The sequence below is a fragment of the Anomalospiza imberbis genome, chromosome 2, assembly GCF_031753505.1.
Source record: "Anomalospiza imberbis isolate Cuckoo-Finch-1a 21T00152 chromosome 2, ASM3175350v1, whole genome shotgun sequence".
In the NCBI taxonomy this organism is placed as follows: domain Eukaryota; kingdom Metazoa; phylum Chordata; class Aves; order Passeriformes; family Viduidae; genus Anomalospiza; species Anomalospiza imberbis.
The window spans coordinates 28526031-28533537 of record NC_089682.1 but is presented as its reverse complement, the minus strand read 5'-3'; the positions used below and the strand labels follow the sequence as shown (position 1 = coordinate 28533537).

General features: G+C 38.1%; 1 long non-coding RNA gene across 1 annotated transcript; it reads right to left on the bottom strand.

The window, feature by feature from the left end:
* Window positions 1-1894: 1894 nt before the first annotated feature.
* LOC137468498 (uncharacterized) lies at window positions 1895-6023 on the bottom strand. Its single transcript, XR_010995974.1, has 2 exons — window positions 5271-6023; window positions 1895-4225 (listed from the first exon to the last, which is right to left on the bottom strand). It is a non-coding gene; the product is annotated as an uncharacterized lncRNA (long non-coding RNA).
* Between the last annotated feature and the right edge of the window lie 1484 nt (window positions 6024-7507).

Genomic DNA, 7507 nt, shown 5'->3' with positions numbered 1-7507 from the left:
ATAATTTAAAATGTTATCCCTGTCCTCCAAAGTACTTGCATCCCGTCCCAGTTAGCTGTCATCTATGAATGGCAGAAAAAAATATTTTTCAGTTTTATTCTACAATCTCTTAATGTAACAAAATCTATGGTAAACCCCAATTGAACATTATTTGAAACACATCCATGTTTGACAAAACCAAAATCAACTCTAAGCAGGTTTTTCCTTCAATGTGCATATCCACCCATGAGCTAGATATGTAAGCTGCTGTTACATTGGGCAGAGGTTGGAGACCTCTTTGGCTCTTTGCCAAGTGAGCAATGAGTGGCTGGGTGAATTTGTTGTCTGAACTGCACAGTGGTGCCCTCAGGACAGCCATATAGGGCAGGCAGATCTGACAAAAAGATTACTTTGGAGATTGGTTTGACATGATTCTTCTCAATAACTCAGGATTATCAGTTTTCAATCACTGTATTATCCTTTGGGTGCTTCAGTGGTGTTTGCTTAATAAATTTGCTCAATAACTATGCACCAAAGTTACATTCCTTGAGCTTGAGCTCCTCAGACTGTTCTCCACCTTGTAAAAATGTATGCCATGTTGCCACTTTACCCTTCTCTAAGGCATCCCATAACCTCTTGAAGGCAATTGATAAACACGAAGAGCTTCTGCAAGATCTGCCAGTGTGTATTTCATTGGGTGTTACCAATTTGAATGATTCTACTTATCTTAATGTTGTTTACACTGTTCTTTGAAAGTGCAGCCTGCATTTCTAATCCCTTATTAAAATAGTGATAAATATCTAGTCTTAATTAAGTGATGAATGAGGTTTAGTGATGAGCGAGGCTGTTGAATGCTTTGATCCTCATTGCTCTTCACCTTTGTGAGCTGGTGGAACTCTGATTTTGTTTGTTCTCCCCTAGCTTTCCCCGTGTTCCTCAAGGTTCTCCCTGCTCCTTGCTCTTTGTAAGGCATTTTACAGCTTAGCCATTCTGAATTTAATATTGCATATTGTGGATGTGAGGACTAGTGGAGAAAGATTGTTTTTCTTTCCTGAGAACCAGACGCTGGATTCAGTTACTATTAATATTATCTGACAACAGTATTGAAAACCAATGATGTCAGGTTTTGGCTTTACTGTATCAGTGCTCTATTGCTGCTTGATTACTTCAGCCTTATGCATTAAATGGTGTATGATTGCTTTTTTGCAGGCTGTTTTGAACTAGTCTTTATGTAACAACAGATGATATGAGGCAAACTTGAAGGATACAGGCAATACCCCATATATAATCATATTTGGTTTTGCGTCTTTACTTCCATCATGTGCTTTCAGGTCTCTGAGATAATTTTGCTATCATGTTTTCTCTTGTACTCACCTCAAATAGGAACCTAGACATTAAGTTATTAAACAAGGTCATTTAAGAGAAATTATTCATTTTTGTTGTCAGGTGGTTTTTTGTAGTTGTTGATTGGGTTTTTATAATTTTTGATCAATTTGAAATGTTTATTAAAACCATAGAATTTCTGAACTCATTGAGAATGTTGAGCAGCAAAGGGGAGACACATTTGCTAATGGAAAGTAGCCCATCATTCAGCATGGTTGTGATTAAAGCTTAAAATGGTCTTGGATGCAATCTTTTGAACTCCAAATTATGGCTCACATGACAGATTGATTCAGAAAACGTTTACACTTCATTATGCTGTAAGATGATGGATAAGCTTGCAACTGCATTTGATCAGTGAAGTGTTGGAACAGGTCAGATGAAGTAGCAGATGGAGCAGGTTGAGAAATGAGGATGGAAAGTTAATTTTGGCCAAGATTAATTTCCTTTTTTTGACTATGTGGGAGAAGGGTTTGAAATTGTTTCAAAGGTGTTTCTAATTTCAGAAGACAATAAAAGTATTTAGCACTGCACATGACTTTAGGCATTAAATTTAATCTGTAGATTTCAAAGCACTGCACAAGCACAGCTGTTCATCTACTTGCTTGCATCTAGAAGGAGAGTCACAGACAATTTAGTGAACTGTTACTCCACTCCAACTTTTCCACAGCAGGTTTGATGCAGAGTCTGCTGTCCCCGGTAGCACACTGGGAATGTGAGTAACACATCCTCAGACCACAGACCTGGCATAGAAAGCCAGCTCCTCTCCTAATGTCCTTGGAGAAAATTGTTAATGGGGTCTGTTCTTCCTCGAATATCCTTTTGAGTCCCAAGTGAAATCTGTATGTAAATGGGTGGAGACAGGAGTGTCTTTGACCACAACTTAGTGCTGTGTCAGGATGACATCCTAGTACTTAGCAGCTAAATGAACCTGGTGACATCTTCCAACAAGGGGCCTGGTCTGGACAGCTGGTTTGTCAGGATCTTAGAGGCATACACATGCACCTGGCAAGCAATTGGCTCTCTGCATCTGCTGCATGCAGAACGTACAGCCATTTGTACAAAAGTACAGTGAAAAAAATTAATATTTCCCATTAGGTATGTGGAATCTAAATAATTTATATGCACTTTTCCTAAGTTATGTATTGCCTTATTTTTCTTATACATTGCAAGGTTTCTGCATGTCACTGGAGTTCTCCATGCTCTGTCCCATAACTGTGCATGCAACATCCAGTCATCTCAAGTGTAGTTTGCAGTTCCCTATAGCTTGTGATCATCTGTGCCCCTTAGAAATCACTGACTGATTTCTCACCCATTGTAATCAAATGCCAAAATCCTGTAGACTTCAATGACGTCAATGCTTTTCCTATCTGTCTCTGAGATCATTAAGCAGAAGCCCCTTGACTTTACGTGGTGGCTAACAGCTGGCCTGGAGGCCTCACAGTCATAGATAACCCTGATTATAACTTGACCAGTCTATGCCATTATGGAAAAGAAGTAAACATCCCTGGGAAGAAGGCATTGAGAAGCCGGGAGGTTTAAATTCAAACACCAGCCAATCCCTGACAAGCATGGACGCAGGCAGCTATTGGCCAGTGAGCTGGGTGGTAACCAAATTTAGGCAATTAGGATCAACTGCGCGGGTTTTTTGAAAACCCTATAAAAAGGAGCTGCACTCAATAAAATTTGCTGCATCAACTGCGGAGTGTCGTCAAGTGTCTGTCTCAACTGCAGCAACTTTACATACTGGTTGTGCCATCATGGTGAATAAGCTGCCAAAAGAAAGGGAATATGAATAGTTTTCCAATCATTTTAGTTCTTCAGCAAATCTGGAGTTGTACACAGACCTTTCAGTTTTCTCGGTATGTATCCTGTCAGTTTGTCTCCTCTTGAGAAAGTCCAGTATAGTAGATGTCACAGTCATATTATAAAACAGCCATTTCACAAAATAACTGATTTCACAATGTGATTGAAACATATTAAAAATACCATTTGCTGTATTTACAAATCCTGGCAGCTAACAGGGGCACTCACAAAGCAGACAGGAATCTCTTCAACTAGTGTTTACCAATTTGGGGTCCTTCACTGAATAAGAGATTTTTGCAAATGAATTTTCTATGTAGGGGTAGCTGTGTACTGGTGCAAAGTTGAAGGGTAGCTTTCCTTGAGCAACACAGTCAGATGTAGTCCTGATCATGTCAACTAAACAGGACATATCCTAGTACTTAGTAGTGGTGCAAAAATGGCAGATAGTACTTATTACATCAAAGGAACTGGAATTTGTATGGAGCACGGATCCTGCAGATGTTACAGAGGCAAAATGGCAGTAAAGTAAACAGGAATTTTGGCTGAGCTGTGCCTCTTGTCATCACGTGGCTTTGAAATCTGAAAATGTAAGGCTTGAGTCCAATCATTCACACTCAGAATGGGAAAATAAAGGAACAAATAGATAATGATATATCTAATAGTATCTTCTCATATAATCCTGACTTCTCTGTACACTTCACGTTCTGTCCATTTAAACAAAAGGAAGTGTAAAAAAATTCAAAATATTACTGTATCTAACCCCAAATTTTTAAAAATTATTGAAAGTATAGTTATTGTTGTAATAGCATCATCTAGCAACAATTTTGACAACACTGTTGTTATAGAATGTTACTACATCACAGAACAGAGTAACCTGTATGATGTAACAATACCTTACTGACTTCTTCTACAGCACTTTTCACCCAGAGATATCTACATGCCTCACACAGAAGAGCAGTATTAGCGTTGCTATTATAATTACTATTATCACTAGCCAACAAGAAATGTACCTGTCTGCACAGTGCAGATGAATGCAATCAATGTATATGTGAAGAAATGCCTGTAAATATTAATCTGAAATATTATTTCAATAGCACATTTCATTGCATATCAACACAACTGAAGCTCTTTTTAGAAGGGCTAAGGAAAATTATTTCCTACCAGTTTATTCACTCAATACAGATGACTGGAGAAAAGGACAATGACCATGAAACTAGCATTAATCTTCACATATAATTGATGATTTAATTGTAGTAGTCTTTCATGAAGCTAAATAATCACTAGTTGATACAGAATTGTTCTCAAGATTTACAGAGTAAACACCCATCACATTTTAAACATCACACAATAGCCCAAGCCATAATTATCAGTTCATCGTTAGTATTGTTAAACATATCACGTAGACACTGGAAATCAATCCCAAAATACCAAAACCTCAAGCAGCATCCTAATGGATATAAAACAACCTTCATATTCAGGTTATTGACTGATTTAAAATTAGTGTATTTAGCCAGAACTCTGGTTCTGTATATAAAATCATGATCCAACATTTTGAGGTAAACTATCATGTTGCCATGAAGAAAAAACTGTCAAGATAATAAACACGGGAAGTAACAGAGAGATGAACTCCAGCAGCAATAGTGCTAGAACATGTTATTAATTTTGGATTAGGTGTCAGTGATGGGTTTAACATTTACACTAGAGATCAGGATGGAAGAATTCCTTCCTGTCTTTCTTGATCAAAAAATGGTCCCCTTTATGACCTCTCTGAAGAGTGATATGTGAACAATTTATAACTAAACTATATGATGCTGCTAAAGCTCCGGCAAATAATAATGGTTGTTGGCAATTATAAGTTGCAGCATGCCATAGAGAAATCTTTGTTGGGAGTTTGCCAGTTTGCCACCATTTTTCAAAAGATGGTGGAAAAATCTTTATTGAAATTGGGAATATATTTGAGAGCAAAGCAAGTGATTACCTTGTTTAGCCAACATCTTGTCCATAGTGCAGTTGGTAACCATCTGCCTTTGTACTATTTGTCTGTGGCTCTGGCTGTGCCTGACCTACATGTGACACTTCTGAGCAGATGTGCATCAGGATACAACAGATGAGAGAATGCCAGCCCCTGCCAAAATGACTCCACACATATTGGGGAAGATGAATACCAATAAATCAGGATCAGATGGGATGCATTGTATGGCTTTCTCAGAGTAGAGAAACAGTTGAATTGTTTTATCTATTAAATGAATGGATAAAGGATTTAGTAGTAATATGTCTTCCTGATGTATTTGTCTTAAGCAGTAATATAACATTTGTGTCCATGCATGACCTTTTTTTTTCAGGACATTAGAGACTGAAACACAGGTCGGATGTCTGGAAATCGAGATCCTCCAAAACGACATTAATTCCATCCTATTACCTTCCACTTACCTTCTATTCATACTTCATTTAACTTCTATGACTGACGAAGGCATATTATCAGAGTTCACAGGCTCAGAGAATATATTTAAGATATTACAGGAAATGGATGGGGGGAGAAGGGGAAAAGGATACTTGAAAGTGTTCAGCAGAAATGAGTTGAATGCAAGTATGTTGGAAGAGGGGCCCATGAAATCTATGCAACAGCCAAGGCAGGAAAAGTGCTGTGCTGTCAACAAGCATCATGGAGAAATGGTGATAACCACATGCTCAGCTAGTATGCCATATCTGTCTGATAAAAAGCAGCCTGGAACCCTTTATTTAAATTGCAGGAAATGGCATTTTGTGCTAGGCACTTGTCATTTGGAAGACACGTTCAATTGGTTAGCCAAGGAGGGCACATCGTGAGGAATTTTTGAGGGACACATTGGTGTTGAGAATTACAGGGACTGAAACTTCCATTTTACCATCTTTTCAATATTAGCTTTACAGTTTTGCTAAGTTGTTCTCAACATAGTAGTGTCTTTAATTACTACAGTATTTTTAATGAAGCCTCATCTAAAGATCTATTTAAAACCAGACAATGCCTGTTAAAAATACTTTTTATAGTGACTTCTTTATACAAAGAATGAAAATAGTTTCCTCATCTAATGTCTGCATGTCATCATTCATCAGTGGATATATCACAGGCAATTTATAAGCATTTTTAACAATGTAGTGAACTACATGATTCAAAATGCCAGATTTTTTCTTAAAAAGTACAAATGGGCAAAAATGAGAAGCAAAATTGATGAGAAAACAGAATACATTTCATTTAATAAGGGCGCATACATCTTTTCAAAGGCAGAAGAATAAATTTAAAACAGAGGTATTTGTGTCTTTTCATATTATTATGATTATTCATATCAATAGTACTAATTTAGCTCTATGTTATTTTAATCCCAATATGTTTTCAGAATCAAAGATAAATTTTAGATATCCCTGAATACACACTAAATCTGCATATTTAGCAATAACTTTTTCCCTAGGACTGACTTCCTCACAATATGCTCTTAGAGATCTCTTTGTTTCCTGCTCCCAGTTCAGTTTTTCACCTGGTGCAGACATTACTGAGAGCCACAAATCTAAATGCTGTGATCTGAATGGTGACTACTTCAATAAACTGTGTTAAATTATAGCAAGCTGAATTAGGACTCTTTCCCGGAGGCATAAACATTCCAGGGCCACCAGGTTTGGTGTGCGCTCTCAGAGTCCTTCCCCAGTAATGCTTGGGAACTGAGGAGCAGTGTTTCTCTCTACACATGTGTTCAAAGAGTAGAAGAGTTTTGCAAATTGTGTTGTTTGTCTCACACCCTCTTTATCTAAGTGCTGGTTGGTCATGCAGTTCTGGTTTAACCTTTCTGTTAACGGGGACTAATATGCAGTTAGTACTTGAGTAACACCACAGATACCTGATCACTGTTAGGCAAGTGACTATCTCCCAGAGGCTTAGCTCTTATAAAGGAGTAAAACCAGGCCCTCTAGAGATAAGCCTAGGGTGGCATACTGATGTTTGAGGGACTGTGCACTAGATGCACTAGAGATGTCCTTTGGTTTGCCATCTCAGTGGAGGTAGGGGATGGAGATCCATGTGGCAGCTAAGACAAAAAGGAATATTGATGCTTTAGAAACCACAGAAATGCCTGAGAATGGTCATGTAAGAATTAGGGCTTCTTCCTCACTAAAGTAAGAGGAACAATAGCCCAAATGGAGGGCATTTATACAAATGCACACAGCATGGGCTACAAACAGGAGGAACTGGAAGCCATTGAACAGCAGGAAAACTATGACATGACTGCCCTCATGGAGACATGGTGAATGACTCACACATCTGAAGTGCTGGACAGCTCTAAATTGTTCAGAATGGATCGGCAAGGAAGATGTG